Source organism: Fistularia commersonii, unplaced genomic scaffold, assembly GCF_037954325.1.
Source record: "Fistularia commersonii isolate RoL2024-O1a breed Wild unplaced genomic scaffold, RoL_Fcom_v1.0 HiC_scaffold_83, whole genome shotgun sequence".
In the NCBI taxonomy this organism is placed as follows: domain Eukaryota; kingdom Metazoa; phylum Chordata; class Actinopteri; order Syngnathiformes; family Fistulariidae; genus Fistularia; species Fistularia commersonii.
This window is the reverse complement of record NW_028234041.1, coordinates 52,501-62,500: the sequence shown is the minus strand read 5'-3', so window position 1 is coordinate 62,500 and position 10,000 is coordinate 52,501.

The following is a 10,000-nucleotide window of genomic DNA, read 5'->3' as shown; positions in this document are numbered from 1 at the left end:
CCGATTTCCATTAGTACCCTGTAGGTCATCAGTACCAATGGCGGTCGTTGTTAACCCGGTCCGCGACCCATCCGGTATGGTATAGTTATGGTTGACTCGCATGTTTGGTTTTGGCAAACGTTTTACGCCGGATGCCCCTCCTGACGCAACCCTCTGCATTTATCCGGGCTTGGGACCGGCACAGGGAGACACTGCTCCGTGCCCCCCCCCCCCCCCCCCCCCCCCCCCCAAAGGCAGGCTTGGAGAGACACGGGCCAGTGCCGCCCTGAGGCTGCATTACCCTCTCTTTCTTACATTTATTATAAAAATATGCTTATCTTCCTTTTAGCTCATCACATATGTCTTTATGATTTTCAGTCCATGCCTCAGCCGGCCTGAAGCTCCACTGATGCGCATGTGCGGATGCCTCTATCTAGCGGACATAAAATAAAGACAATCATTCAAATGTGAATGAGTCGGCGTGATGCTCCGGGATGTGTGGAGCTCAGGGAGCTCCACGAGTGAGGGAGTTAAGTTAGGGCGGGGGTGCAAGTAGGCTCTAGGATTCCCCGAGTCGGGGCGAGCGATGGGTTTAGAGGCGTATCGCATTGAAGATAATGGCCGCATATCCTTCTTGGACTTTTCTAAAGCCTTTGACTCGGTCGAACATCCATTTATCATAGCAACGCTCGAACATTTTGGATTTGGTTAAATATTCAGGAATGTGATCCGTGGGCTCTATGAGAATATTCATAGCTGTGTCACCCTGCCAAGCGGCACCACTCCGAGCTTCCATGTTGATGTGGGAATCCCCCAAGGTTGCCCCATCTCACCCTATTTATTTATAATTGCTACCGAAATGCTAGCCGTTTATGTTGAAAAGAGCAACGATATCCAAAAGTTAGACGTGCTGGGGACTGAAATTGTTATTAGCCTGCTGGCAGATGACACAACCTTAGTTTTGAAAAATGAACATCAAGTCCCAATAAGTGCCGAAAACAACCAAAACATTCTCCAAGGCTTCAGGATTGTCATTAAACTTAAAGAAATGCAAACTTCTTGCGCTGCATGACTCGCCACTAAAGGAAATCAGCGATGTTTCCATGAAATCAGAAATAAAATACTTGAGCATTTTCCTATCCAAGGACCAAACGTTAAATCAATCCAGGAACATTGAATCTAAACTGAATCAAAGTAAAGCTTAATTCTAATATATGGCTCCAGAGAGATTTATCAATATTAGGCCGGATATATTTGACTAAAATGGATGTGTTTATCCAGATGTATATACCCAGCGTATTCCAATGCTGCTCCAAATCAACTCGTAAAATCTGTTAACCAAATCAATTTCAACTTTATCTGGAGGAACAGACCACACCATCTAAGAAAAATCACATATGGTGAAAGAAACAAGTGAAGGAGGGCTGAAAGTGATAGAGTCGGACTGCTTGAATGGGACATTGAAGGTGAACTGGTTGAAATCCTGGATCAAACCTCATCGTTCTTTCTGGTATTGTACTCCAAACTACTTATTCAACAAAGTCGGCGGCCTGAGTCTTCTGCTTATCTCTGACTTGGATATCAACAAGATTCCTGTCAAATGTTCAGAGTTCCATAAACAAATATTATTATACTGGAAAATGATATACGTACACAATTTCTCACCACACAGTATAATAGTTTGGAACAATCGATATGTACTGCATGGCAACAAACCTCTGTTTTACAAGGAATGCTTTGAGAAAGGTATATGGTCGATAATTGACTTGATGGATGACACTGGCAGTCCTCTGGACAATGAGCAGTTCTGTACTACACACAGATTCAAGCCTCCCATATTAGAGTTGCTAAAGTTACGAAACGCACTGCCTCGACAATTTGTATTCCTGACCAAAAATATAATGACGCACCGAACCGTACAACCACAGTTACCCCGACTATCACTCCAGGGAATCTCAATTGTGGACAAAAAGCGCGGCAACTCCTTTATTAGGAAATGTTTCACAGGAAACTTATTCCCTGGACGTCAAAAAAAAAAAAAAGGATATTTTAAATAAATTTGATGAGGAATCGATTGCCACGCTGCGAACCATGTATCTGACTCTACCCATACCCCCAAGGCAAAAGAGACCCACTTCAAAATTATGACTGACATCTACCCATCTAAGGAATTATCGAGGGTACGCTTTGATTTTGAAGATAATATTTGTACATTTTGTGAAGACAACATTGAAACCACTGACCATATATTTTTTCTCCTTCTCATTCCATCGTCACCAGTTTCCTTCTCAAAAGATGATATAACATTCTGTTTACTTATAAGCAACATAACAGATGAACTCTGTGTCAATGTTCTTTTAGGCCTGGCCAAGTTCTTCATTCACAAGAACAGAATGCAAAAATGCTCCCCAAATTTTAATGTCTTCATAAACGATTTTGAAATATAAAAAAAAAAAAAAAAAATCCTTAAAACTTATGGAAAAATCCGAAAACAAAAAAATATAGTTACCCATGTCCGAGGTTCCTTTTTTTTTTGGTAAAAAAAAAAAAAAAAACAAAAAAAACAACTTGATTACATGTTACATTCCCCTTGCAATTTTTTTTTTTTTTTTTCGTTTTAATTTCTTATTTGTCTATCTATTGATTTAATTACTTCCTTTTAATTTCTTTTTTTGTCTCGCACTGTAAATTTCTCACAAACCTGTAACACTATTAACTTCTCATTACATACAGAACAAATGTCCTGATGTCCGTTGCTTCCTCATCCCTGGTTGTTTCATTGACATTCAGTTCTACCTTGCTATGTTTATTTGTACATCTGTATATTTGGGTGTACTATTTATGTTCAATTAAAAACAGTTTGATGTCTGAGATTCCTTGTGAACCGCCAACTTAATTACATGTTATATTCCCCTCACAATTTTTTTTTTTCGTTTTTAATTTTATTTTTCTATCTATTTATTTAATTATATCCTTTTAATTTTCTTTTTTTGTCTAGCATTAAAAATTTCTCGCAAACCGTTAACACTATTAACTTCTGATTACTTACACCACGAATGCGCTTATGCCCCCCCACCCATCCCGCTTTTTCCGTACGGAGGCAGACACTGAGATCGAAAGCAAATGGGTGTCATTGAAATGCAGTAACAGGGTGATAACAGCCGTGTTCGAAGTGTGTAGGGGCTTATAGGAGAGCAGAAGCACGTCACGCAATTCACCTGAGTTCGGAGGATCGGGAGTACCAGGGCCCATAGCGGAGAAGCGGAAGAGCGGAGTTATGTGTCTCTTCTCAAAGGCCGGGAAGCTGGGGGGCAGCAGGACCCCTTAGAGCGGCTAATGTGAGCCTTCTCCGGACATAGATCACCCGGACTTATGACTGGAGCTCCCGGACCTCCGGGCACACACATATGTGAATGAGTGGATGAGCTAATGTCGGTTTGGTTGTGGATACGTTTCGGCCAATGCTATCAGCACAGCTATGATTATCCCCAGAACGTTGAGAACGAGCTCCCGGAACTCCAGACATGCGTATATAAAAGAGTGGAATTAAGGTGTGTGTGTGTGTGTGTGTGTGTGTGTGTGTGTGTATACGTGTGGGACAGAAGTAATGTTGGGGACAGAAATTGTTATTAGCCTGCTGGCAGATGACACAACCTTAGTTTTGAAAAATGAACATCAAGTCCCAATAAGTGCTGAAAAAAACCAAAACATTCTCCAAGGCTTCAGGATTGTCATTAAACTTAAAGAAATGCAAACTTCTTGCGCTGCATGACTCGCCACTAAAGGAAATCAGCGATGTTTCTATGAAATCAGAAATAAAATACTTGAGCATTTTCCTATCCAAGGACCAAACGTTAAATCAATCCAGGAACATTGAATCTAAACTGAATCAAAGTAAAGCTTAATTCTAATATATGGCTCCAGAGAGATTTATCAATATTAGGCCGGATATATTTGACTAAAATGGATGTGTTTATCCAGATGTATATACCCAGCGTATTCCAATGCTGCTCCAAATCAACTCGTAAAATCTGTTAACCAAATCAATTTCAACTTTATCTGGAGGAACAGACCACACCATCTAAGAAAAATCACATATGGTGAAAGAAACAAGTGAAGGAGGGCTGAAAGTGATAGAGTCGGACTGCTTGAATGGGACATTGAAGGTGAACTGGTTGAAATCCTGGATCAAACCTCATCGTTCTTTCTGGTATTGTACTCCAAACTACTTATTCAACAAAGTCGGCGGCCTGAGTCTTCTGCTTATCTCTGACTTGGATATCAACAAGATTCCTGTCAAATGTTCAGAGTTCCATAAACAAATATTATTATACTGGAAAATGATATACGTACACAATTTCTCACCACACAGTATAATAGTTTGGAACAATCGATATGTACTGCATGGCAACAAACCTCTGTTTTACAAGGAATGCTTTGAGAAAGGTATATGGTCGATAATTGACTTGATGGATGACACTGGCAGTCCTCTGGACAATGAGCAGTTCTGTACTACACACAGATTCAAGCCTCCCATATTAGAGTTGCTAAAGTTACGAAACGCACTGCCTCGACAATTTGTATTCCTGACCAAAAATATAATGACGCACCGAACCGTACAACCACAGTTACCCCGACTATCACTCCAGGGAATCTCAATTGTGGACAGAAAGCGCGGCAACTCCTTTATTAGGAAATGTTTCACAGGAAACTTATTCCCTGGACGTCAAAAAAAAAAAAAAGGATATTTTAAATAAATTTGATGAGGAATCGATTGCCACGCTGCGAACTATGTATCTGACTCTACCCATACCCCCAAGGCAAAAGAGACCCACTTCAAAATTATGACTGACATCTACCCATCTAAGGAATTATCGAGGGTACGCTTTAATTTTGAAGATAATATTTGTACATTTTGTGAAGACAACATTGAAACCACTGACCATATATTTTTTCTCCTTCTCATTCCATCGTCACCAGTTTCCTTCTCAAAAGATGATATAACATTCTGTTTACTTATAAGCAACATAACAGATGAACTCTGTGTCAATGTTCTTTTAGGCCTGGCCAAGTTCTTCATTCACAAGAACAGAATGCAAAAATGCTCCCCAAATTTTAATGTCTTCATAAACGATTTTGAAATATAAAAAAAAAAAAAAAAATCCTTAAAACTTATGGAAAAATCCGAAAACAAAAAAATATAGTTACCCATGTCCGAGGTTCCTTTTTTTTTTGGTAAAAAAAAAAAAAAAAAACAAAAAAAACAACTTGATTACATGTTACATTCCCCTTGCAATTTTTTTTTTTTTTTTTCGTTTTAATTTCTTATTTGTCTATCTATTGATTTAATTACTTCCTTTTAATTTCTTTTTTTGTCTCGCACTGTAAATTTCTCACAAACCTGTAACACTATTAACTTCTCATTACATACAGAACAAATGTCCTGATGTCCGTTGCTTCCTCATCCCTGGTTGTTTCATTGACATTCAGTTCTACCTTGCTATGTTTATTTGTACATTTGTATATTTGGGTGTACTATTTATGTTCAATTAAAAACAGTTTGATGTCTGAGATTCCTTGTGAACCGCCAACTTAATTACATGTTATATTCCCCTCACAATTTTTTTTTTTCGTTTTTAATTTTATTTTTCTATCTATTTATTTAATTATATCCTTCTAATTTTCTTTTTTTGTCTAGCATTAAAAATTTCTCGCAAACCGTTAACACTATTAACTTCTGATTACTTACAGCACGAATGCGCTTATGCCCCCCCACCCATCCCGCTTTTTCCGTACGGAGGCAGACACTGAGATCGAAAGCAAATGGGTGTCATTGAAATGCAGTAACAGGGTGATAACAGCCGTGTTCGAAGTGTGTAGGGGCTTATAGGAGAGCAGAAGCACGTCACGCAATTCACCTGAGTTCGGAGGATCGGGAGTACCAGGGCCCATAGCGGAGAAGCGGAAGAGCGGAGTTATGTGTCTCTTCTCAAAGGCGGGGAAGCTGGGGGGCAGCAGGACCCCTTAGACCGGCTAAGGTGAGCCTACTCCGGACAGAGATCACCCGGAGTTATGACTGGAGCTCCCGGACCTCTGGGCACACACATATGTGAATGACTGGATGAGCTAATGTTGGTTTGGTTGTGGATACGTTTCGGCCAATGCTATCAGCACAGCGATGATGAGTTCAGGTGTGTCTGTGTGTGTTTGTGTGTTTGTGTGTGTGTGTGTGTGTGTGTGTGTGTGTGCGTGTGTTTGTGTGTGTGTGAGAGTTTGTTTTTGTGGGTTGGGGGGGGTTCCCGCGGACACGGAGTACCAGGGCCTGGAGCGGATGAGGTGAGGAGCGGAGGAGAGCAGAAGCCCGGACCGTGATTCGCTTGTGTCCAGCGGTTCGGGAGTTCCAGGGCCCGAAACGGAGGAGCGGAGGAGCGGAGGAGCGGAGGAGCGGAGGAGCGGAGGAGCGGAGGACAGCAAAACCCCTTTCTGCAATTCGCCTGAGTCCGGCGGATCGGTAGTACCTGGTTCCGCAGCGGATGAGCGGAGGAGTGGAGGAGATGTTTCTCTTCTCAGAGGCGGCGAGGGGGGGGGGGGCAGGACCCCTTACCCTTATCCCCCCCGGACGTTTGAGTGGAGCTCCCGGACCTCCGGGCACGCACATGCGAATGACTGGATCACAGGGAGTGCCAGGGCCTGGAGCGGATGAGCAGAGGAGAGGCGGAGGGCAGAAGCCCGGCCCTGTTCAAGAGTTCCAGGGTCCAAAGCGGGGGAGCGAAGAAGCGGAGGAGGGGAGGAGAGCAGAAGAGCAAAAAACTGGCCCGGAATTCACCGAAGTCCCGCGGATCGGGAGTTCCAGGGCCCGGAGCGGAAGAGCGGAGGAGCGGAGGAGAGGAGGAGCGGAGCAAAGCTAAGCCCGTCTTAACAACAAGGAAATTACAGATGAGGCTATAATTTCTAATGAAAACTTTAAATTCTATAGCCACGTATACACTTCGACATTGTCAAAAAGCGATTGTGACTCCTTTCCATTAAATATTCCTCAATATATCCCAAAAATAAACAACAAACAATATATGATTGTTTATATATGTTTATATATAAACAACAAAAAATATACAGTTTGATGTCTGAGATTCCTTGTGAATCGCCAACTTAATTACATGTCGTATTCCCCTTGCATTTTTTTTTTTTGGTTTTAATTTCATTTGTCTATCTATTTATCTAATTATTTCCTTTTAATTTCGTTTTTTGTCTAGCACTGTAAATTTCTCACAAACCTGTAACACTATTAACTTCTCATTACATACAGAACAAATGTCCTCATGTCCGTTGCTTCCTCATGCCTGGTTGTTTCATTGACATTCAGTTCTACCTTGCTATGTTTATTTGTACATTTGTATATTTGGGTGTACTATTTATGTTCAATTAAAAACAGTTTGATGTCTGAGATTCCCTGTGAACCGCCAACTTAATTACATGTTATATTCCCCTCACAATTTTTTTTTTTTCCTTTTTAATTTTATTTTTCTATCTATTTATTTAATTATATCCTTTTAATTTTCTTTTTTTGTCTAGCATTAAAAATTTCTCGCAAACCGTTAACACTATTAACTTCTGATTACTTACAGCACGAATGCGCTTATGCCCCCCCACCCCCCACCCCCCGCTTTTCCGTACGGTGGCAGACACTGAGATCGAAAGCAAATGGGTGTCATTGAAATGCAGTAACAGGGTGATAACAGCCGTGTTCGAAATGTGTAGGGGCTTATAGGAGAGCAGAAGCACGTCACGCAATTCACCTGAGTTCGGAGGATCGGGAGTACCAGGGCCCATAGCGGAGAAGCGGAAGAGCGGAGTTATGTGTCTCTTCTCAAAGGCCGGGAAGCTGGGGGGCAGCAGGACCCCTTAGAGCGGCTAATGTGAGCCTTCTCCGGACATAGATCACCCGGACTTATGACTGGAGCTCCCGGACCTCTGGGCACACACATATGTGAATGAGTGGATGAGCTAATGTTGGTTTGGTTGTGGAAACGTTTCGGCCAATGCTATTAGCACAGCTATGATGAGTTCAGGTGTGTCTCTGTGTGTTTGTGTGTTTGTGTGTGTGTATGCGTGTGTATGTGTGTGTGTGTGTGTGTGTGTGTGTGTGTGTGCGTGTGTTTGTGTGTGTGTGAGAGTTTGTTTTTGTGGGTTGGGGGGGGTTCCCGCGGACACGGAGTACCAGGGCCTGGAGCGGATGAGGTGAGGAGCGGAGGAGAGCAGAAGCCCGGACCGTGATTCGCTTGTGTCCAGCGGTTCGGGAGTTCCAGGGCCCGAAACGGAGGAGCGGAGGAGCGGAGGACGGCAAAACCCCTTTCTGCAATTCGCCTGAGTCCGGCGGATCGGTAATACCTGGTTCCGCAGCGGAGGAGCGGAGGAGTGGAGGAGATGTTTCTCTTCTCAGAGGCGGCGAGGGGTGGGGACAGGACACCTTACCCTTACCCCCCCCGGACGTTTGAGTGGAGCTCCCGGACCTCCGGGCACGCACATGCGAATGACTGGATCACAGGGAGTGCCAGGGCCTGGAGCGGATGAGCAGAGGAGAGGCGGAGGGCAGAAGCCCGGCCCTGTTCAAGAGTTCCAGGGTCCAAAGCGGGGGAGCGAAGAAGCGGAGGAGGGGAGGAGAGCAGAAGAGCAAAAAACTGGCCCGGCATTCACCGAAGTCCCGCGGATCGGGAGTTCCAGGGCCCGGAGCGGAAGAGCGGAGGAGCGGAGGAGAGGAGGAGCGGAGCAAAGCGGAAGCCCGTCTTAACAACAAGGAAATTACAGATGAGGCTATAATTTCTAATGAAAACTTTAAATTCTATAGCCACGTATACACTTCGACATTGTCAAAAAGCGATTGTGACTCCTTTCCATTAAATATTCCTCAATATATCCCAAAAATAAACAACAAACAATATATGTTTGTTTATATATGTTTATATATAAACAACAAAAAATATACAGTTTGATGTCTGAGATTCCTTGTGAATCGCCAACTTAATTACATGTCGTATTCCCCTTGCATTTTTTTTTTTTGGTTTTAATTTCATTTGTCTATCTATTTATCTAATTATTTCCTTTTAATTTCGTTTTTTGTCTAGCACTGTAAATTTCTCACAAACCTGTAACACTATTAACTTCTCATTACATACAGAACAAATGTCCTCATGTCCGTTGCTTCCTCATGCCTGGTTGTTTCATTGACATTCAGTTCTAACTTGCTATGTTTATTTGTACATTTGTATATTTGGGTGTACTATTTATGTTCAATTAAAAACAGTTTGATGTCTGAGATTCCCTGTGAACCGCCAACTTAATTACATGTTATATTCCCCTCACAATTTTTTTTTTTTCGTTTTTAATTTTATTTTTCTATCTATTTATTTAATTATATCCTTTTAATTTTCTTTTTTTGTCTAGCATTAAAAATTTCTCGCAAACCGTTAACACTATTAACTTCTGATTACTTACAGCACGAATGCGCTTATGCCCCCCCACCCCCCACCCCCCCGCTTTTCCGTACGGTGGCAGACACTGAGATCGAAAGCAAATGGGTGTCATTGAAATGCAGTAACAGGGTGATAACAGCCGTGTTCGAAGTGTGTAGGGGCTTATAGGAGAGCAGAAGCACGTCACGCAATTCACCTGAGTTCGGAGGATCGGGAGTACCAGGGCCCATAGCGGAGAAGCGGAAGAGCGGAGTTATGTGTCTCTTCTCAAAGGCCGGGAAGCTGGGGGGCAGCAGGACCCCTTAGAGCGGCTAATGTGAGCCTTCTCCGGACATAGATCACCCGGACTTATGACTGGAGCTCCCGGACCTCCGGGCACACACATATGTGAATGAGTGGATGAGCTAATGTTGGTTTGGTTGTGGAAACGTTTCGGCCAATGCTATTAGCACAGCTATGATGAGTTCAGGTGTGTCTGTGTGTGTTTGTGTGTTTGTGTGTGTGTATGCGTGTGTATGTGTGTGTGTGTGTGTGTGTGTGTGTGTGCGTGT